Below are 24,728 nucleotides of genomic sequence, written 5' to 3'. Positions count from 1 at the left end.
TTCTGCATTTACTTTCTTCTAAATGTTATAGTAAGGATTGAATTTCTTATGTTTCATTTCTTTCACTGGACTTATCCTCTTTCCGAGGTAGATTGATCTGTACCTCTCTACTCCATGTAAGTCTGATAGATCTGTTAAAATAATGGCTTAGTGTCATCCCATGGAATAATTAGCAGCACAAGACAAAATGGGCCTACATGCAGATATAAAATTATGACTTAATTAAAATTAACTTCTTTGATGACCTTAAATGGATCACTTAAATCTTGATAAATTTCTGATCTGTAAAATGAGAACACTTAAAATGTACACTGGAGATACAGTGATTAAGTCATATAATCCATAATAATAAAAGTGAATTAAACATATATCCTAAATGAACATTTTTCATTATAATTAAGTTGTATATTATTATAAAATATTTATAATTATAAATGATAATAATAATAACTATTATTGTTTTTGCTCAGTTAAATTTTCCAGTGGATTCTCCAAAGTGGCATGCTTTGAGTACATATTAGTTCTGGGCTAGTGTTAAGGAACACAAGAAAATATCAAAGTGGAAAACAAGTATCATTCAACCCTAACATCATCTCAACATCACCTTTCTAAGGTAGACGTTTTTATGCCTTATTATAGTTCTCAAAGTTAATATTTTAAAATGCCATTTTTAGTTCCACTGAATGTCAGAGTTTCTTGCTGAGACGTACTGGGATTTTGCTCTGCTGGAAGTCCATCTAGGTGTTATTAATCAGGGATGGTGACCCAGCACTCTGTCTCTACCCTTGCTCTTCAGCTTTCCAAAAAAGCTGTATTATACATCAGCAAATGTCTCTACACTTAAACAATAATGTCAAGAGAGCCATTTGGATGGCAGAATCAATCTGGGAAACTTTCTGAAATAAGATGAGGAATTCCAAGTCTCGAAGATTTTATTGGATTTTTAATATAACTGGATCAGCTTGGGAAACCCAGAAGATTGGGTAATAGTTCCACTACTGAAAATACGAATTGAGTGTTATACTTTCTCTCATGGCTTCATACCAGTACTGGGTGCTCTTTATACTTTTATTTTCTCTACAGAAACATAGTGTTCATCATCCTCTTCCAGGAAACAGGGTGCATGGGGATATTTTGACACCTTTGAGAGGTTAAGAATTTCAAGCTAAAATCAATTTTACATAGGAAAGATTTTTTATGGGCTGAATATATATTTTAAATGTGGTGCACATAAGTTTTTGTGAGAAGACACACTATTAGGACATTTGGGTATTAGATTAATTCAGTTTTAGACTTAATTGCTTTGTATTCACATTTCTTCCTTTACTTAGTTAATATCAACAGTCGACTGTCCTGTGCAACTTTCAAGCAAAATATGTTGAAGACAAGATTTTTAACTCTTTTAGAGGAAAAGGGTGTCAATCAAAGATTTTTTTTTGTGTGTGTGTGAAAATGTGTTGCTGGACTGGGGATGTAGATAAATTTTCTGATTGCTGATTGAAGGAAATTTTTAAAATAATGTTTACAATAAGATATTTTGAAGATTCTTGCATGTCCCTACACATTCTCTCTTTATCTTGGTCCTTACTTTAATAGAATTGAAAAGACTGTGTCTAGCAGAGAGACAGGATGTGTTTTTCCATATCTCTATCACTATCTTCACTGACATTGTCCTTTTCCTCTTCAAGTCTATATTCATTCTTCTGTGAGTTGACCAAGTATTCCAAAAACATTCTAAAATTCAGGCTATGTCCACCTATCACTCACCCAAGCCTTCAATGATAGAAGAGGAATCTGACTTTTACAAGAAGACAGAATTGTACAAATGCAAATACCTGTGGTCTAAGTCAAGGAAAGAAGTGAATTCTTACTGAACAAGAGAATGAGGAGAGATATAAGCAAGAGTGCTTGTTAGCCCGAGCCACACCAAGTTCCCGTCAAGCCATGTGGGGTTCTCTCACTGGGATTTTCCAGTTCAGGAATTAGCACACAAACATGCTTTGAAAGATAAGTCAGAACAGACAGATCTGGGGCTTTATTCTTTATTCTTTTTGAGCTCTCATTTTCTCTGTTACAAAATTAGTCATTTGATCAGGGGTTTTCAGGTCTTGGACCTGATAGAGATGTTTCCTATTAAATGAATTGCAATATATTTTGAAATTCTAGCAGCATATCTTTTAGGGCTATATATTGTTTGCATTTATATATCACTCAATATTGATTAATTAAAAGAAATAAGTAAATACAATTTTAAAGTACCGAAAATTGTCTTTCATTTTTCATCAAGTAAATTGTCTATTGTTCCATGAACTATGATGACCTTTCTGGAATCATGCTTTCAGGAATTTTCTTGATGGTGCCACTGAACGTTCATTAAGGTTACATCTAGCATGAGAAGACAACATAAGTGTTGGACACCTTTCTCTTCAGACTCATCTTTCCAGAACAATCCAGGGTTACACTGATTTACTCATAAGCAAAATACCATTGGATGCACTTCCTGCCAAGTTACATTTTCTCAGAACCACTTTGCAGCTCATTGGAGGTAATGCTATTTGCTAGGACTTCATGCATTTCAAGGAATTCTCCTCAAAATTATTTTTAATGCAAATTAATTCATTGATAAATGTCTAGCATAATTATTCCCTAGGTGAAATTAATTTTATTCAACTAACATTTACTTTATGCTTAGAGGAGGCTTAGATAAGTTTATTTCTAAAGTAAATTCTAAGGCACATCATTTAAACTAATTTTGTTTCCTAGGTTTTGAACGTCCACAATGGAGGCTTAAAGCTATGACAGATGCTGCCATGAATTGTCCACAGTGAACTTGTAACTGTGTGTCTGGAAGATAAATAAAAGTAAAATACTTGTGTTTAACCTATTTGGCAATATATACCCATTATCAGGTGAAGAACCACAAACTTCAATTTTTTTTTTTGCAAGAATAAATTCTTATAACAAAAGAGCCTCTCACTCTTTCTTTCTCTAGAGGTCCCTTACTCATTCCAATATTCTGTACTGAACACATCAGACTATGTAGCTCTTGTGTGTTTCCTTCATAATTATGCAGCTTTAACCTTTGCACATGCATGAGCTGTTGTATGGGTGGGAAGATGAACAGCTAAAAAGCTCTCCTATTACAGAACAAGTGTGGAAAATGGGGTAGGGCAATGGCTTAAAAACTATGTTCTCTCAAATGACTTTTTGTTGTGGTTACATCAAAACAAGGGCCCATAAAAGATTACAAATACCTTTGTTTTCTGCAGTTTCCTTTCTTTGTTACTTAAGGAAGCTGCAGATTTCTTTTTTTTAATTTTTAATCGCATTTTACATTCCATCCACATGTCTCCCCATTACATCTTCTCTGTCATCCTCCATCTTTTCCCAGCCCACTCACCATCCACCCTCCCAACGAGTAAGCTGAACCAAGCTCATGGAAACTCAGGAACTCTGGACCGACAGCTGTGGACCCTCCATGGGGCCAAACTAGGCCATTTGTGGGAGACAGTGGTAAAGCTTGAACTGTCTGTAAGGCACCTTGCTGTAGGATCAGGATCTATCTTTCGTGCATGAGCTAGCTACAGACATTTTAATCTCATTCAAGAGGGTTGGAGTAGCAGGGTTTCTTCTTTCTAGAATCAATAGCCATCATCATTAATTCATCTGACCAGTGTGTACTTCTATACTTTTTAAATGTTAAGTAACTAAAGAAGCTATTCCTCTCCTGTGTGTTTGTGTGCATGCACAATTCAGATGACAACCACTATCTTCATGAGCTGTCCACTTTACCTTTACCTTTGGAGAGAGGGTCTCTTTCTGGTCTGACACTCACTGAGTAGAATAGGCTAGCCAGCTAGCATGTCCATGTATCTGCCTGTCTAGGGCTGGGATTACATTTGTGTGCCACCACACCTAACATTTTTCATGGGTTCTGAGGGATTATACTTAAGTCCTTATTATTGCAGAGCAATGATTTACAAAATATTAGGTCCCCAGCCCCAAGAAGCTTTATCTATTGTTTACCAAATAAAATTGCTAAAACTTACTTAGCTTTACTCTTTATAGAACTCTAGAGCCCATATTGAATTATTAACAACTGTATTAAGAATGAGAGTAACAAAAGACTCAATTATTAATGAGCAAAGATACCTATATATCAAACTGTTGAGTGTATATATTGAGGACTGAGTAGGTTTAGATTGACATCAGTTATCAGAAAGTGTACCATATTGCTTTGTGTGCCCCTTCTATTTGCATGGCACTCATATTTTGAACTTTTGCTTCCAAGAGGTGTCCATTTCCTGAAAAATACTGAAATTCTTCTCTTCATGCTACAAAGTGATTAAAAGTAACATACCCCCAGAATCTGTGGGCTTGATGACCTGCAGGGGAATTGACTGAAATTTAAATGATTGATAACTCATTGATTTGAAAATAATATATTAGTTAAGGTCATTGCGTTCCAATGAGGGTAGCAGAGTAAATTTAAGAGAAGGGAGGAAATAAAAGGTACAGTCCTTGCATGATACAGGTGAAGTTTAACAGAAAAAAATGAGCAAATCTATTGAGTAAATTGCTCTTTAAATGAAATGTGAACTTTATAAAAGACATTACATAGACCTTCTGAGTCAATTTAAATATAGGAGTTTTAGCTGTCTGCTCACAATGGTTGCTAATGATCATGAGTGGCTAAAATTTAGGGAAACACTTTCACATACAAGACCTTCTCAGTAAGCATGTAAACTGGAGCACTGTCCCTCACCTTATATAAAAACCATGTTTCAGTCTTTCATATTGACAGTGGCTAAATTCCAAATCAATTCTAGTATAAATAATAAAAACTGTTCAAATATGTAATCATGATAAAAAGTCATGAGAACTGACTCTACATTTCAGGAACGAAAGGTATATAAAATGAATGACAGTGTTCCTCTATAACAATGAACATTGTCAGGAATGCATGGTAAAAGCTGAAATAAGCCTAAATTTTCACCTTTATTTTTTTTTTGCTTGTGTTTTTACTGCATGGTATGTGCTTTGAAATTGTTTTAATATTTTTACTTTGTATAAGAGGGATGGAGTCCATGGCATTTTCATGGACGTACATCACTGTACTTTTTAACCACATTCATCTGCTATTTATTTATTTAGTCTATCTTCCATGCTCCCTTGCTAGTCTTCCTGTTCCTATAAGTTGCTCCACTTCTATTGTCTCTTCCCATATGCAAACACATATTTTAAAATCTAGGTTCCATACAAGGGTGAAACTGCCTTATCTTTCTGATATCTGGCTTATTTTACTTAACCTCATCTCCCGTTCTTTCCATTTCCTGACATGTTTGTTCTTTCCCATTTGTTCAGTACCTAATGAAGTTAGAGAATATCTTCTCTCCTTGACTAGCATTTGCCCTTTTTGTCAGGAACCTACATGTAGAATAATGCTGTGTCTTGGAGATGCCAGAGACTCAGTCTTAATTGGAGTGCTGGTTTTATATACAGTCATAGAGGATCAGCCTTATGCTCTTTCTATCAGAACTGAGGCATTGCAGCACCCTTATTAAATTTTTGTAGCACCCAAAGCTATTGTATAGTAGTAGTTGCAATACTAATACTAACGATAAGTTATTCTCAGTTTAGAATTGACCAAATCTTAAGATGCATAGTTAAATTTTTGTGGACTGGAAACTTGAATTTAAAACATCTTTCAGATCAAGAGAGAAGCAACTGCCATCCTAATCAATAAACACCAGTGGGATTTTCACTTCTGAAATGAGGGATTCTGAATTTACAGCCTAACCTTAATGTGCTATAGAGCTTGCTGGGAACTCTACACTATGAACAAACCGAGTTGTGAAAATGTTAATTTGATGAAACTGTGAAAGGAAGAGGGGAGTCACCCAAGGAGACATGAGTTAAGGTACAAGTACTCTCTTTGATAACTCTCAGAACCTCTTTGCTATAGGGAAAGGAGTTGAGTTCTAGGGTTGTTTGAGGCCGTGATGCTCCATGAATTGCTGAGTGAAGGTTGAATTTCACTGGATTGTAAATGATCCTGAGAGGCCTTAGGAGTGTAGTTGGTACCAGTCACCTGTGGGTGGCTCTGGAAGAGAGGAGAAGATCCAGGTGGAAGACTGCTTAGCTTCTTTGCTAAGGATTCACCCCTAATTCTGAACATAGCCTCAGCCCATATTAATTAAGAGTGCATCTGCTTGCTGTTTCTGCTGTCTGAACTAGACAGCAGTTTCCCTTATTTTGTTTTTATTATAGGAAGATTCTGTGAAAGAGAATTTGTTTTTTTGTGTAAAAGTGCTTAGTTGGCAAGCAAGTTCCCCCTCCATCCGCTTCTTACAAGTACCATAATAATAAGGACCAAAAGAGGCTAATTTTGCCAAACTAAGATTCCATCAGCCAGCTCTTCCAAAAGATTGCCATGTTATTGCAAAATTAGACTTTTTATTACTGGAATAAATACTGTGCAGTCTTTGTAGCCGGCACTTAATGGATTCCTTTGCTAATCCCACTGAATAACAAGGATTCCTTGTGAAAATAAAAGCAGACAAGGTAGAGTAAACCAGCAATTACATATAATGTGCTGCTGTTAGCCTGCCAAAGCAGTTCATAAACCCGGCAGGGAAAGACTGGGGTATTTTTCAGGGCTTTCACCCCAATTGCCTTGCTGAATGCCTCCTCCTTGGTGAGCTGTTTATGTGGAGGTGAATGGATCCTGCAGCTGCTTCTTTCTGCAGCCTGCTAGGAGGACTTTATTACCTTCCTGCCTCATTTTCTTTCCTGAGAGAATTCAGTGTCAGCTTAATACTTTATTGGCCTATGAGCCGATGCTCTGAGACGGCCAGAGCTACAGAAGAATACTATGTCAGAGAAGGGTAATATAATGCATCAGTTGAGACCATGGGTTTGGTGTGGGAGGACAATGAGTTCATGCTCAAGCTGGTGTCTTCAAGGCAAAAGAGGTGATTTCTTTTTTCCTTAACTGTTTCTATCTTTCCCTTGGGCATGCTTCAGGGTCGCATAAGTTTGAGATGTGTTACAAACATTTGGAGAGCTACAGTAAGTATACCAGGCAATTGTTGGGTCTTATCCCAACCAAGCCCAAGAATCAGAAATTCTGGGTTGAGGACTGTGGATTTGTGTTTTTAACATCAGCCACATGATGCTATCATGATCTAGAGCACAGTGCTACTGTGAGGTCTTTATAGAAAGATGTACTAAAAGTTCGTTTCACAAAGAGCTTACTTTTCATCACTATACTGTGTCTAAATACACCATGTACATACCTGTTCTCACTATGTTGTCCAGGCTTCCTCCAACTTGAGAATGTTTTTCTGCCTTGGCCTGCTTCCCAAATGCTGAAATTGCATGCCTCTTTCCAAGTCTTAACTTTTACAGCTTCCTTTGTTTTCTGAAATTATTGCCATTTTTATTGTTTGTTGCTTGTTTAGAAAATCCTGGCCTGAATAGACAATCTTTACCTTTTCTCACAATTATGTCATATGGTATAGTTACTCCTACTTGGTTTCAAAATTTACTTTTCTTTGAAAATGTCATAGCTTGATAGAACACTGGCTAAAAGCAACTTGGGAAAAGGGGCTTTTTTCATTTTACACATCTATGTAAGTTGTCTATCACTGAAGGAAGTCAAGGCAGGTTGAGGAACCTGGAACAGAGACACCGAACAACTTTGTTTGCTTGTTTGCTTCCCCTGTCTTGCTCAACTATATTTTTCATACATCCCAGATCACCTGGCCTAAGGATGTTATTTTGCTTTGTGGACTGGGCACAACTGTATCAACTAACAATGAAGTTAACACCCCATAGACATGCCCACAGGACAGTCTAACAAGCGGTGTTTTTCAAGTGAGTTTCCTTTTTCCCAGGTGACACTAGTTGGCCACATGTTTACAAAGACTAAGTAGCTGTCTCATGTCATATTCAGATGTCTGTATTGGTGACTGGTTTGTTGAAATAATTAATAGCTTAATTATGCAAATTAATAAGTTTTGTTCCACTGTGTCCATATATGAACTTCCTTCTTCTGTCTATGCTATCTTATCTTGCCTTTTTCTCTCTTCACCATCCTATACTTATCTTTCCTTTCCTAGTAGTCCTTCTTCCCCTAAGTCATCATCTCTATTTTTCCACTTCTTACATATGAAAGAAAACATGTCACTCTTGTCTTTAGGTATCAGTCTGCTTTTCTTAACATTGTTGCTGACAGTTCTAGCAACTTCCCCCAAATAACAACGTTGTATTATTCCTTAAGGATGATTATTATTTCATTATGGTTATATGTATATATAATTTTCCTTATCTAGTCATTGATACCTAGATCATTTCCATATCTTCACCGTTGTGAGCGTGCCTTAGTTAGGGTTATCAATGCTGTGATAAAGCATTATGACCAAAGCAACTTGGAGAAAAAAAACAACTTAATTCACTTACACTTCCAGGTGACAGTCTGTCACCGAGGGAAGTCAGGGCGGGAACTCGAACAGGGCAGGAACCAGAAGCCCAATGCAGAGGTGTGCTGCTTACTGGCTTGCTTTCACTTAGAGGTTTAGCCCATTTTCACCATGTGGGGAGCTTGGTAGCACAACCAGGGAGCCATGGCTCTGGAGAAGCAGCTGAGAGCCTCATTCTGACCTATAGGCCAAGAGAGAAACTCTGGGTTTGGCATGAGCTTTTCAAACCTCAAAGCCTACCTCTGTGACACACTTTCTCATAAGACTACACCAGTGAATCCTTTTAATTTGTTCTAACGGTGGCATTCCCTGTTGACTAAGCATTGAAGTATATTAGCCCATGGGATCCATTCTTATTCAAATCACCACAAAGTATTATCACAGTAAATATGAGTTTGGGCCTTTGTTTGCTGCGTTAATTTCCTTTGGATAAATACTGAGGAAATGATATAGTTGAAGCAAATAAAACTTCTATTTTAGGTTAAAAAAAGATAAACAAATACAAAACAAAAAACAAAAAGTAACATTATAAATGGGTATCATGAAATCTCAATGTAATTTTGATTTTCATGCTCTTTATAGACAAGGATGTTGAGCATTTTCATACAGTTATTGGCCATTTGTACTTCTTTTACTTAGTGTCCATTCTGATGTTTTCTATTTTGTTTTTGTTTTATATCATTTGTTCTTTTGATATTATCTGAACTCATCCTCTATCAGATTTTCTCCCATTCTGCAGATTTGCTCCTCACTCTATTAGTTGTATCTTCTGCTCTGTAGAAGCTTTTGATCTGATGTAATCACATTTCTTGATTCTTCATCTTATTTCCTGAGCTATTGGAGTGCTCCCCAGGAAGTCTTTACTGGTGACAAGACCTTGAAGATTTCCTGCCCTAACTTTCCTCTATTATTTTAAGAGTTTGGTGTGTTGCAGTAGAATCTTAGACACATTTTGAGTTTTATACTGAGTAAAACATAAAAAATAAATACAGTTTTCAGGACACTGTGGATTAGAAAAGATTTCATAACATATCACAAAATATGATATTAGGCAATAAAGCAAAAATAAGCATTGCCCTAAAATTTCTTTGAATCAAATATAACAGTTAAATTATAATGTAATTAATACAGCAAAAGATTCATCAAAAAATTAAAAACCTTTTACAAATCGAGATGTTTGAGGAAAAGCAACTAATTAAAATGAGCGAACTGGAACAGATGCATCATAAGAAAAACTTCCTGAATGTTCAACTTTGATAAGTTCCTCAACTTCATAGTCACCAAGGATGCCTCATGTCTTATACTCCTTGGAAGAGAAATAAATCTATACCACCACTTTTTCAGGTACATGAGAGTCAGACAATACAACTCATTTACACTCATTGTGTGTGTCTTCACTTTTGAGAAGCATCAGGCAAAATCGACCAATGATGATAATGTATATGATTTTATATGTGATATATGAATTTCTGGGTCTACATTTCTTTCCAAGAGCTGGCATACATAAGTTTATTAAAAACACAAGGTTGTTTACCACAGCTTACAAGCTGAAGGCCACTCGAAATTCCAAAAATAGAGTGTCTAGATTCTGATATATGTCTGTAATAAAATGGACTGAATGAGAACTAAGAGTACTATTAAAAGAAAAATGCACATGGGTCACACAATAGTGACTAAATTTAGCATGACATAAATGGAGCATGCTACACAATTCTATGCATATGAAAGTTAAAAATTGAGGCTAAAATAATCAAAGTGATCAGTGTTGTTTGCAGTTGTGGATATTGATTGTTCAGGGAAATTAGTAACATAGGAAAGTAAAATGAATGGGAAGTTTCCAGAGTAATTTAAGTTTTTTTCTTTATTGACCTATGTGTATGTTGGAGGGGAAAATTTTCTTTTTAAAAACGTATCTAGTTATAAACATGATTTATGGACATATATGCAATACTATGGTAGCTACGGGAAAATGCATAATTAAAAATAATACTAGATACAACAACAAAAAACACCCTCTTAGAATAAGATTGATTTCAGTACCTTTAACTAAAAAGTTCCACAAAAGTAAGTCTCTGCATGCTTAAAGCCCTTGTTTGCCTTGCATGGAGTTCCTTGTGTTTATTGACACTAAGATTTCTAGGCTCTGGGTACCTGGATGGCTTTTGAGAGGACAGACACTTTATTTGCTGATGGTTACCCTCTTGTGCCACATTAAAAAGCCTGCTAAACAGACTGCGTGCAGCATGGTGTGAGGTTTACAGCCATCTGCGAATGCTCAAAAAAAAAAATGATGGAAAACGTATATCTGATCATCAATGTCATGCAAGTGAAGCCCCTTAAAGACATCCAATGTGTACCACTAACAGAAGTGGGTGATTCAGAGGGCATTAGATAGCCAATGTGTATGGCAAACAGAGGAGGGGATTCAGGAAACATTAAGGTTAAGCCTGTGGGAGAAGTGATCTCAGAAATCCTTCTCCTGTCTCCTATTTATACCTGACAGTAGGACTTAAGGTTGAGGCAGGTTTCCAAATCCTCCACTCTAAAACAAATATTAAGCTCTATCCCTGAAAACAATGTGCAATAAAATAAAGAGATAAGGTAGATATTGCCTCAACCTGGGGAGAGGCAATGGGTGCTGGTCCTAATTTTGAAACACCAAGAAGCTTCTTGTCTCTACTAAATTGAACATCAGGTTTTGACTCAGTAAGCACTCTGCTGCCAAGAGTGTAGACTCCTCATAGCCCTCTCAGACAAGTTCAGTCGCCCTGCCCACATTCCCCTGCCATCCCATAAGATGTATGCTTTGGATTTTATTACTCACTTATTTACTAAACCTTCACCATTAATTTGCAGTAACCCTTCTAGCATGGAACATGTTTGAGTCTCATCGTCAGTGATTAAACCAAGACCATATGGATTCCAAGAAAAAGTAAAACGCTTGTGTTGAACTTTGTCCTCTTTATTTGTGATATTGTGCAGTGGGTTTGTGGTCACTATCAATGTAACAAAGACAGCATCTATGCCATATCTGCAGCCTGAAGGCCCCCTTCTATTCTTCTGACAAATGCTGGAGAAGAAAAGGTAGCATCTAATTAAATCAAGCAATAGATGGTGTGCCATGGTGGGGCTCAGAAGGTAAGGTGTAGGGCAAGAGAAGACATTTTAATTTTGTTGAAATTTTCTAATATATGAAGAACAAGAGAGTTACTAAGCCAGGCAGATTTAGCTTTGGGCTACATGATTGATAGAAACCTCAGATTTTTATTATTTTCTCATACTGAATATGTGCTGGAAATTGGAGGCAGAAGTAGTGATCATGATTCAGCACAAATAGAAATGAAAAAAGATTTGGGGTAATCTTTATTATTATTACTTTTTTTTTTTACAGGATAGCAGGTGCAATGCTTTAGCTCCACACAACAATATGCTCCGTTTCTGCCTCACATAACTGCTTAAAAATTGAACTCTTCTCTTGCTTAAAGACCAGAAAATTAGCCATACAACAACACCACAAGGGGCCATTCCTATACTGAGTAGAATTCTGGACTGAGTACATGTTCTAAGAGGTCAATTGAAGTTATGGAAATATTTGTATCATTAAGAAGAAAAACTTCATACAGTTTCATTCATAGACATCTAGAATGTAAATTAAAATGAAATATAACAAATTTCCATCAAAAATTAGTGCATAAACTTAGTAGACCCTACAAAAGAAGGCCTGGGCTCTGAGTGCATGGAATGTATGCATAGGAGGACAAACAATAAGCCAAAAGGAAATGATGAATATTTCCCCTGTTGGATATTCTTCTTTTAAGAAACAATAGGAACTAACAGAAAGCAAGAGAAAACAAAGTTGAGGCAGATATGGTCTTAACAGTATCATGATGAAGGACTTCGTTTCTACTTTGAAATCATATGTGAAATCCTCCAGACCCAACCACTTTATGGCACCTTCAAATTTTCAAGCAACAGGTAAGGGAGTTGCCCTCTACTCTCCAGACCGATATGCAAAGGAGTGGTAGTGTCCCAGTGTATATTACAGACATTACAGTCAAGAATTTAGTCCTTTATTCAGAGACAATCTTTTGGGGAACTTTAGCAAGACATTCCCTGGTGCCTTCATCAAGTAAGTCAAGCTTAACGTGAGTTTGAATATAAATTTTTTTAATTGAATAAATTCAAAATCATTTTGGAGAACTTTAATATACATTTTAGATGAATATACATTAAAATTACTACCTAATAATTTAAAAACATCACTGGTAGTTACCTAAAATCTTTTGTTTTAGTTTTTCTTTATTATTATTATTTTTTAAAAAACTATTTTTTTTTCATTTTATGTGCCAATCACAGTTCCCATTTCCTCCTGTGCTCCCATTCCTGCCCCTGTCCTCTCAACCCTCCCCCCATCAACTCCTCAAAGAGGGTAAGGCACGTTGCTTTGGTGAAAGTCCAAGGCCCTCCCTACTGTATCTAGGCTAAGCAAGGTATCCATCCAAAGAGAACAGGTTCCTCAAAAGGCAGTAAAAGCAGTAGGGATAATTCTGTTGCCACTGCCAGTGGCCCCGCAGTCTGCCCAAGCCATGGATCTGCTACCAGAGGACCTAGTTTGGACCTATGTTTGTTCCTCCTTTGTCCTGGAGTTGGTGAGCTCCCATTAGCTCAGGTAAACTGTTTCAGTAGGTGTACTCATCATGGTCTTGACCTTTTTGCTTATATTCTCACTCTTCCCACTCTTCAACTGGACTTTAGGAGCTTAGTCCAGTGCTCCTATTCAGATCTCTGCCTCTGCTTCCATCAGTTTCTGGATGAAGGTTCTATGGTGATATTTAAAATATTCATCTGTCTGACTACAGTGCAAGGCCAGTTTGGGGACCCTCTCCACTATTTCTTAGGGTCTTAGCAGGGGTCATCTTTGTGGATTCCTGGGAATTTCTCTAGTGCCAGGATTCTTGCTAAACCCATAATGACTCCTCCAATCAAAATAACTCTCCCCTTGCTATCATCTCTGTCCTTCCTTCATGTCTACTATCCCATTTCCTGAAGTTTTTCTACCTCCTACCCTTCTTCCCTGACTTCCTTTTCCACCCTTCTACTTCCCACACCCATGGTCCCAATTTTTGTCAAGTGATCTTGTTTATTTCTCCTTTCCAGGTGGATCTATGAATGTTTTTCTCAGGGTTCACCTTGCTTCTTAGCTTCTCTGGGATCATTAACTTTAGGCTCAATATCTTTTGCTTTACAACTAGTATCCTCTTATGAGTAAATACATACCATGTTTATCTTTCTGGGTCTGGGTTACCTTACTCAGGATGGTTTTGTCTAGTTACACCTGCTGGCACGCAAATTTCAAGATGTCATTGATTTTTACCACTGAGTTACACTTTAATGTGTAAATGCACCACATTTTCTGTATCCATTCTCCAATTGAAGGACATCTAGGTTGGATGTCAAATGTAGAAGAATAAAATAGATCCGTATCTGTCTCCATGCACAAAACTCAAGTCCAAATGGATGAAAGACCTCAATATAAATCTGACCACACTGAACCTGATAGAAGAGAAAGTAGGAAGTTGCCTTCAGTGCATGGGCACAGGACACCACTTCCTAAATATAACACCAGTAGCACAAACATTGAGAGCAACAATAAATAAATGGGACCTCTTGAAACTGAGAAGCTTCTGTAAAACAAAGGATACAGTCAATAAGACAAAAAAGCAGCCTACTGAATTTGAAGATTTTCACCAACCCACATCAGACAGAGGACTGATCTCCAAAATATATAAAGAACCCAACAAATTAGACATCAAAATTCCAAATAACCCAGTTAAAAAATGGGGTACTGAACTAAACAGAGAATTCTCAACAGAAGAATATCAAATGGCCAAAAGACACCTTGAGGAAATGTTCAACAACCTTAGTCATCAGGGAAATTAAATACAAATCAAAACAACTCTGAGACATCATCTTACACTAGTCAGAATGGCTAAGATAAAGAAAAAAACAATAATAGCTTATGCTGAAGAGGATTGCCATAAGGGGAACACTCATTCATTGCTGGTATGAATGCAAACTAGTACAACCTCTTTAGAAATCAATATGGCAGTTTCTCAGAAAATTGGTGATCAAACTACCTTATGACCCAGCAATATCACTCTTGGGCATACGTCCACAAGATGCTCAATTATACTACAAGGGCATTTGTTCAACTGTGCTCATAGCAGCATCATTTTTAATAGCCAGAACCTGGATGCAGATATTTTTAAACTCACATCGGTTGCTGGTTATTTCTAGCCACTTCCCATCTTTCTCCACTCTGCTCAATACTCCACGAAGATCTTCATGAGTCTTTCTTTCTTTGGTGAGTAGATATGTGCACATACGGTTATATGTGTCTGTATAAATATATTCATGTGTGTGTGTTTGTGAGGTACACATGTGTACATGTTCATCTCCGCATGAGTGCAGATCCAAGCATGTGGAGGCTAGAGGTCAACATTGGATTTCTTCCTATATCACTCCCCACCTAATTACTGAGGCAAGGTCTCTAACAGAAACTGTTGCCTACTGGTATTATTCAGAGTTCTCTAGAGTCACAGAACTTATAGAATATATGTATACATGTATATGTATATATACATATATGTGTGTGTATGTTTATATATGTGTATGCATATATATAAGAGAATTATTGAAATTATTTACAGACTACAGTCCAACAATTGCTAGCTGTGAATGGAAAGGCCAAAAATTCTCCATCGCATGAGGCTAGCTGTCTCAGCTGGTTTTCTGTATATACTGGAATTCTGAAGAAGTAGGCTCCAACTGATGTAGTGACAAGGTGAAGGCAAGCAGAAGAAAAGTGAACAAACCTATTCTTGTTCTATTGTCCCTATAGAGGCTTCCTGCAGAAGGTGTTGCCCTGGTTAAAGGTGTGCATTCCTGCCTCAAAATCTGTATTAAAGGTGTGTGTCATTCTGCCTCAAGATCCAGATCAAAAACCTGTGTCTTCCAGTCTTAATATCTGGATCCAAGGCATGTTGTCTTCCTGTCTCAAGATCTGGAGCACAAGCACACTCTCCCTTTCCAGATAGTAATTCATTTCCAATATAGTCAAGTTGACAACCCAGAATAACCATCACAGTACTAATTCAGGAAGACTGGCTACAGAGATCTTCCGGTCTCTACCTCATCAGATCTGAGATTTCAGGCATGCCCTGCTATGCCCTTTCTCCTAACTGGGTGCATGGGACTGGAACCCAGGACCTCACATCTGAGTGCCAAGCACTTTATTGATCGAATCATCTCTCTAGCCCCTCTATGGCTTAATATACATTTATTTAATCACATTCTTATCGAGAAAATAATTCAAGCTGAATTAAAGAATGTATTCCACATAAATTTATTTATAAAAGTAATACTTGAGAAGTCTGAAGAACTTCTCTAGACAAGAATGAGAATAAAAAATGATATTTTAATATTTACAAAGCTCTATTTTTCTATGTTCAGGCCTTCGCAGTAGTAAGTTGAACTTCCTGTGCTGGCATTAAGCTTTCCTGACCCTTTTTGCTGGTCCAGGTCCACAGCAAACAATGGAACATTGAGTAGCCAGTGCTACCAATGGCCTCTTGACAAGACTGTCACAGTAAGGGAACAAAAGTATTACTGTTATAATCAGTTGTACTCATTATCTTAACAATACATTGATATCAATTTTCATGATAAAATTTATATAAACAAAAAGCAAGCAACTATTGCTTCTAGTTTTCCCCAGATCAGTTTTACAGAAAATCGCTATAAACCCGAAAAGAAATGTAAAAACAGATGTCCGAAGGCACCAGAAAGCTTCCTTCATAGCCAAAGTTAAGAGGTCTTGAGCCTTAGAAGATTGGTGGTGCCGTGTGAAAGCCAGGCATTCTGTGTCATAATTTGCCTCTAGCTATTTGCTACGGCTAAATAGCACTGGGCAGAGAAGGTGAGCAAAGGTGTTAAGGGCAATATTTGACTAGTCTCATAGCACTGTGATACAAAAATTGGAAATCTGTGTCACCAAGGAAGAGAGGCTGGAGATAAGAAAGCCTAGTACTCAACATCATCTGACAGAGTCTTCAGGAAGCAGTGGGAATAGATGTCATTATAAAATAGAATGACGGAGGCAGAACACTCATCTGAGAGATCAAGTCTCCGGTGCAGAGAGGACTAAACTAGAGGAGAGAACACCTAGGATTTAGTATCCTGGGGGAACTCAAATTTTGAGAATATGAAAATGTAACCACCTACTACTGCCAGTGTTCCAGGAACCAGGATGCAGGACAGACTCATGATTGATTTATTTAAATAGACAATTGGATTAGCATCATTGTCTCTTACTTGATCTGTATGTAGAGGGGCAGAGAACAGGATACACTCTGTACATAAAGACAGCATCTAAGAATCTTTGAAAATTCTCTTCCCTCTGGCTAGAATTTAATTTAAATCAAAATACATATCCATGGAAATTAAAGAAAAAGGTAGTTATTTAGAGATGAAATGGGGCTGGGGCATATGGGAGGTGTTGGAGGAAGAAACGATAAGTGGAAAATGATGCTGTTATATTTTCGTTAAAAATTTAAAGAGTCCACATTAGCCTCCAAGGGAGAGAAACAGCCAAGAGTCCTACCCAGCTATGATGCTTACAAACTATAACAATGACCAACCATGCACAATAACCTTAAGGTATAATATTAGCAAGCATGAATTTTAGGCTTACTCAACAGGAAGGAACTTATACATGGTACTTGAAACCTGGCCAACTACCCCAAGCTTCTGAGGTCAAGGATTTTAGAGGAGAATCTACAGCCTCTCACTTTACTAACCGGCATAATTCTCGACTGTGTTCTAATATTATCTTTATAGCCACAGAAAAGTGTAGTTCTCACCTCTCAACAAAGACACTTCTCTTTGCAACAGATGGAGGCTGCTATATTAAACTACAACTGATCAAAATGCAATGTACAAGTGATGATGTGGTACCAAGCTCCAACTGATTCATCTATCACAAAACTCCTGCATATGAGGCCCAGGAAACATGTCAGAAGTGTTGGTGGAGAGACTGTAAGAGTAAGAATAATAGGATGTCTTCTGTGTGATTGTGTCTTCTAGAAATGTCAGCAACTCTACATTCTTGAAGTCTGACGCACATGGGTAGCTAAACAAGACTGGAGAAAGAAGAGCATCAACAGTTATACTAACATGGAAAGGGGAATATCATGGGAATCCAGTCCTAGACAAAGAGCTACAGATAGCAAAGGAATGCTGAGATCAAGATAAAATAGTTTTCCCATGGAAAGAACACGCAAATTGAAGTGATATGTGTATATATGTGTGTGGGCAAAATGTTATACAGACTGAGTATTTTATATTTATATATTTAGAATAAACACATGTGTAACTATAATTAAATCAAAGAGGTCAGAAGCCATGAAAAAAGTAAAATATACACTCAATTTAAAAAAATAAACTATGCCCATTTTGCATAGCCTAGACCTCATTTAATTTTGTAAATTAAAACAGTAAAACAGATTTTATGGTTCACAGGTGTCCACACAGAAAGAAGTCTACAAATTTTACAGTATAAAAAATTGTTACTCCTAAAAAATATAACTTTTTTCAAAAGAATATATGTCCTTAGAGATATGTATTTTAATGTTCAGTCATCAAATAGTTAATAAGAAAATAAAAGGAGATGAAATCAAACAAACAACAACATAAGAAAATAGAACAAAATGTGAGTTTTAATAATAGATACAGAGTTATATGTAAATTTTTAGATACACAACTCAAATGGGATTTAATTTTTTAATAAAAATAAAGTGATAGAAGAAGAGTTTAGTCAAAAGAGAGTAATCAAATGGTAATGATTAAAATGAAATGCCATAAGTTAATTACAAATGAATATGTTTAACTCAATATTAAATGCAGAAGAAAACAAGTTTAATGAACTGAAGAAGAAATCAAGGGAAAAAAAACTATCATCAGCTACAATGATCTTGTAACACAGGAGCTCTGGTATTCTACAGCACAGCAGGTTCAATGAAGTCAGCAGCAAAGCTTTATATATTTTACAATAGAACAATAAAATTTGAATGTATTTACTCTAAAATACAACAAACTTTAAGGTTCACTAATAAGCCCAATGCTTTGTACACATCGATCTTTTAACTCTCTAGACTAGAAGTCCTGTAAATTCAAACAACATCCAAAAGGCAAGACCCTCTTCTCCATGAGTGTGTACAAAATGTTGAGACACTGATGTGAAAATTCTGACAGCGATATCTTACTGATTCATATCCCATAGTTTAATGTTGATATGGGGCATCTATAGAGATACTCTTAATAGTTTAGAAAATAATCAAAGTTTTGAAAACTCTGTTCAAATTAACAGTGACTAAATGATTTGCAATAATTTATTAGTTGCTAAAGTATATTCATCAGGCTTTGAGTGGAAGAAAATGATTTCCAGTTCGAAAATAGCTCTAAGAATATCATTTGATGGAAATTTGCATTTTTTCCTATTTTTCTCCATAGTGCTACTGCCCATATTCTAACAAGAAGCAAAATATCTTACAGAAAAATTCTGACCTTAGACTTTATTTCTAATTATCAAAGAAAATTTATGAAAGTGTTACACTTGATTTTCACAATCTAACAATTGACATCCCCAGATTATTCTCACATACTACGCTAAACACTCTTCGTGCATCATGACATTTACAGAAGTCCAGTAAGTGTGAGTGGTTGACAGCACCATTTCAGATCAGAGCATTCAGTCACTGATGACAACTCTAAGTCTCAAGCACACAGGATCAAACTGTAGGTTTAGAAAGGGTTTGACCATTATTTTTGCTTTAGATACGCATGCTTCAACCAGAGACATAGTAAATGCAAGGCTTTTATGTAGCAATGTGAGCTTGGTACATCAGAAATTCAATGGATATTGTTCCCTTTGGCTTTCATTCATTTCCTTGACTACCACCAACTTGTAATACATGTTTACAAAAAAAAAATGTACTTTTCTTATTTACATAAATTTAAATATTTCTCTGTCTCCAAAATTTAGTGATATACCATTGCTCTGTGTATGTGATGAAATCAAATCACACTTTGACAATTATCAAAACAGGGTCTAGTTTTTATTCCTTTAGAGGGAACGAGATAGTCAGAGACAGACAGAGGAGGAGAGAGACAAAGACACAGAGAGAAGGAGAATTTTCTGAGTATAGATAGATAAACAGGTAAGTAGATTAGATAGATAGGTAGATAGATAGATAGATAGATAGATAGATAGATAGATAGATAGACAGACAGACAGATAGATAGATAGAGCTGTGATACATAAGTGGACTAAAGTGAGGGGTCTATAATTACTCTAGCCTGACTCTTGGGTGAGGGGGCAGGAGGCTGCCAGTTAAGATAATGTGGGTCTTGCTTCAGGTGGCATTGCTGTAAATGGAGGCCTACATAGCAGCACTAATTACCTGTGATATCCATGCTTCAGTATTCTCTATTTGCTTGAACTTCTACAAATTACCTCAGAAAAAGATTCAAAAGCTTCATGCTACTATTATTTCCTTCTCAGAAGCTTTGGACTTAACTTAGCCAAACATTTTTCAGTGTATATGATAATTAAAGGAAGATTTAAATTGTTATTTAAAGGAGTAAGTCACAAAACAATCCCACACCAGTTTGGAATTATGATTAATAAAAAAGTTATTTATTTAAAGGGAAAAACTTACAGATCACCGATCTAGACAACAGCCTTCTGCACAACCAGGAAAAAGGTCTGGTAGCCCAAAGCAAACTCCAAAGCAAGAGAGGGAGCCCATGGCCATCACTGCCTTTTCAAGCCAAATAGACCACGCCCAAGTGGGCTGCTATCTTAAAGGCTATTGGCTGAAGGAGTGGAAGGAGCTCCTGCAGCAGTAATTAGAGACAAACATCACATGTGGAGGAAGCTGGGCGTTATACTTGGTTTTAGGATCAACCAGCACTGTGATGTCAGTGCTTGTTAACAGGCCTTTGTGACTTTTCTCTTTCTTACATGGGTTATTTGGAAAATGTTCTCCCTACAAATGCCCACTGAAAAGTAGGAAACGCAGGCTGTTACTTAAGACACCAAGAAAAGTTGCTGTAAGGTTTCCTGTAACATTTACAGGATTTGTGTCCTTAATAGATTCTTTTTTTTTTTTTTTTTGGTTTTTGGTTTTTTTCGAGACAAGGTTTCTCTGTGGTTTTGGAGCCTGTCCTGGAACTAGCTCTGTAGACCAGGCTGGTCTCGAACTCACAGAGATCCGCCTGCCTCTGCCTCCCGAATGCTGGGATTACAGGCGTGCGCCACCACCGCCCGGCCTTAATAGATTCTTATAGGTATTTTCTTTCAACTATGTTAGTTTAGTCTCTTTATAACCCAACAGGCTTTCTACTATTTAAACCACCAATGTACTAATAGGTAATTAATCCAAAGGTAGTGAGCATCAAAATCAAGGTCAGAAGCATGAAATTTTGTTCTTGAACCAATATGACTTACCCTAACTTCTATTTCACTACAAACTTCAGGCTATAGTCAAATCACTGTGCTTAGGAAAAGACTACAAATATTTAAACATGTATTGACCTACCTTCAAAAGACTATTTCCTTCCACGTGCTGTGTAGAAACCATCTTACCCCAAAGGGAAGTAGTTTAGGACAGGCAAGGCCAAAAAATCAATCTATAATCAAGTTCCATCAACTTCATTTATAAATTTTGAAAAGAGAAACAAATGCTTAAGAACACTCCTACATTCAAAATGCCCACTAATTATTTGCCCGCTATTGTTTTCCCAGTATCATCACCACTGTTGGCTTATTCTAACTTAGTTAAAACATTTGAAAGCACTGGCATTCTTAAAAGGCCTCATCAGTTAAAGCTCTCTATCTCTCAATTGAACTATGGCGGGGCACACCAATTCTTTATTTTATTGGAAGCAATTACCAAATAAAATCCTTCTAATGCACCCATGGTCAGCTTATGATGAATGTGTGCTCAAGTCTCAATTCCAGCTGACTTTAATTTTTAAACTTGGGTGCTGGTAGAAGAAGAGAAAGCTGTCAGCTCATATAATAGCTCAGGTGGAACTTCCAGTCTTCCGTTTCCAACTCTATTAAAGACAATGGGTGTCTCATGTGCCAGAAGACAATCAGGTAGGACATAAGATGTTTTATTTTCACAAGTAATTATGCTTCTAGTCATTCCTACTTATTTTTGGAGATTAAATATATGGTGCAGTACTATAGCACAGAATTGCATTCCAAGTCCCTTATCTTCATTGAAGATGCCTCAAGAATTAGGAATAGCCTTCATTGTGTATCATCTGTGCAGAGATTAATAAAAAGAAGTTATCGTTGATCTTCATATATCTTTCTACTAAGTCATTTGGTAACAATGTATTGAACATTGTATGCCAGACATTGATATCAGTAATACTGGTTATTAAAGTTCCCAATGGAAATACTCCTAAGAGATGCGATGAGATGTCCTGTAAAGGCTGCCTGCAAAATGGTTGTCTAAGAGGAGAGCTTTTCAAAGGTTACTTGGGTATCACCAAGATCCAAGGGAGTAGAATATTGCAAGTACACAGAGAGAAAATTGGTTCAGTATCTACCAATCCCAAGCCATGTGGAAAGCTCTGCTCCCAAGAAATCCTATGGAAGATCTGTACCTTGTTTAGTTTGCTGCTGTTTCTTACCTGAGACAGTCACCCTCTTGGATTCTTCCTTTCAATACATCTCTTGAGTGACTATTGTTGTGAGGTGTGACATTTTCACTTGGGTGAAGCCCTTAAGAACTTGCACCTGAGCCAGAGTAGAGCAGAATTGTGACACTTTCTCTCGGGAAACCTTCCCTGAGGAGAGCAGAATTTTGCACCCTGGGGGACCTGAGCAGAGCTGTAACAAGTTTGTTGTAGAAATGCTCCCTGGTTTGGGCAGAGTTGTTATACTGGAAACCTTTCCCTGGATCAGGCTTATAAGTTGCTATGCTTGCAATGACTTTGTGGTATTCCTTGGCTCCCAACTGCCAGGATACATTTCCATCTGAGCTGCTATGCCTACTCAGATGCCCGATGGCAACCTCAGGTGTCATTCATAAGATCCTATTTACCCTGTTTTTCCAGGTTTACAAAGAGGCTTCAGATTTTCCTTCTAAAAATAAACACAGTGTTTACTTGACAGCGAAAGTATCAGCAAGGGATTATGTAACATTTGAGGCTTAATTTGCTTAAATGCAATGTTCAGTGGTATCTTTTTTTGTCTTGTTTATTTTCGAGAAATTATTGTTATACATATGAAACCTAAGTATAATCTCAAATAACCTGTGTAACAGCAAACACCACTGAGCAAAACATTGTTTCTTTAGTTATGGAGAATATGTTCACAGCAACCACACACACCCTAAATATGTCAACCACATTCATATCCCTCAAATGTAACCTTATGTGAACATCTGAAGTCCCTTTGAGAGAAGTGAGTTGCCTTTGATCTTGGTACCTCCCACCCATTCAGCTTCTCTTGAACCAGAGCATACCAGGGTTCATTTTTTGAATGGCTGTCCTCCAAGAGCACAGAACAGTAACGGTGAGAACACTTAAGTAAAACCTGCTGGCTGTGCAGTGGCTCCTTCTTCAGAGTTCGCAATCCCAATTTTTCTTAGTCATGAACCTCCCTCTTGCTTTTAAAGCAGAGGAATCTAACACAATGGAAATCCAAAGGGGTGCTATCAGAACTAATATTATCAAGTATGCAGCACAAGTTATTCAGTCCAAAGAACAGTGTTCTGAGTTAACATGTCAAGCACAGGATGTTCATCAGGGCACTAGAGAATATCCTCTGGATTGTGCTATGCAGAACTATTGTGATTTTAGTCACTGAGCCTATAAAACAATCATGAATTCCAGTCCTGATCCAAAGTTCTGAATGAATGAAAATGAAGACAACTTTGGAACTAAGTATGAAAAATGCTTTAGTTAATTTTAGTGGCGGTTACAGATAGAACCCAGTGATTTAATACAGTCCTTTAAAGAAACTTCAGTTTTCCTTGACTGTCATCTCAAAAGTGTCATCTAGTACTGTCTACATGTCTTACAATAGAACATGCAATACACATTGACTTGGTTCATTCTATTTTTGGGCTGATCCCCAAATATACTTTCAATAAATTCATAATTTTTATAATTTATAACTTTTACATGTGGCTATACTGGGGAGATAAAGAGTCTTCAACTTACAATTCTGATTTTGGAAGGAGTCAATCAAGTTCTCTGATGCCTAAAGATAAAAGGCAACCCATAAATCCATGTTGCTATGGTTTCAAAGATAGCCAGATTTTTCCAAGCCTACAAGGAAAACTGAAGGACCAATGTATCCTTCAGGATTACACCTCAAGTACATCATAAAACTGAGCATCCCATGAAGTTGCTGTGTTTTGCTGGACACACTTATTCACAGACCAAAATCCAGTGAAGAGCAGCTTGATTTTGGCAGATGTATACCTTATATAGAGAAAGAGAAATAGTTCCTTTCAAGTCAGGGTTCTACGAAAACCCACAAAATATGAGATGGATCTAAGAACAAGAAAAGAAATAGGGAAAAAAAAACATGACTTCATTCAACTTTTACTTCTAATAACATAATATTTCAAAGTATCTGCTCGAGTTTGCACAAAAATGACTAGTAGTGCATACTCTGGCATCAAATACGTGGAAATTCAATAAAACAGCCATGCTGAGATTCAGAGAGACAAGAAGAAATAAAGGCATCTATGTTCTTCACATCTGAGTGTGTCTTTTGAAGAATGTTATGCCTGCTGTATGTTAAATTAAATTGACCTCTGTTAAAATTCTCTTTGCTGATCTTTATTGTCCCTTCTGGAGTCATTTAGAGTATCCTTGTCCACATGACAGCCCAATAGAAGTTGAAATACAGCTCTTATGTTCTTCGGAGTCCCTTTTCATGTGCACAGGACTAAAATAACCTAACTTCTCATCCTGTTTCTTGACTCCAAAGCTTTCAGCATAGACATTTCTCTTCTGCCTGCAGGCAGGAGAGAATCAATTGTTTCTCTTGGGGTATTTAAAACCAAGAAGGCTGTGATCCCTGCTCTAAGAACTCTACTCAGTTAGATTTGGGTAAGACTCATGCATGAGTGCTCCACACTCTGGATGTGGCAT

This window comes from Microtus oregoni, unplaced genomic scaffold, assembly GCF_018167655.1.
Source record: "Microtus oregoni isolate MIOR12 unplaced genomic scaffold, Mior012 000012F_ref0000307, whole genome shotgun sequence".
NCBI lineage: Eukaryota > Metazoa > Chordata > Mammalia > Rodentia > Cricetidae > Microtus > Microtus oregoni.
Note: the sequence above shows the minus strand (reverse complement) of the source record.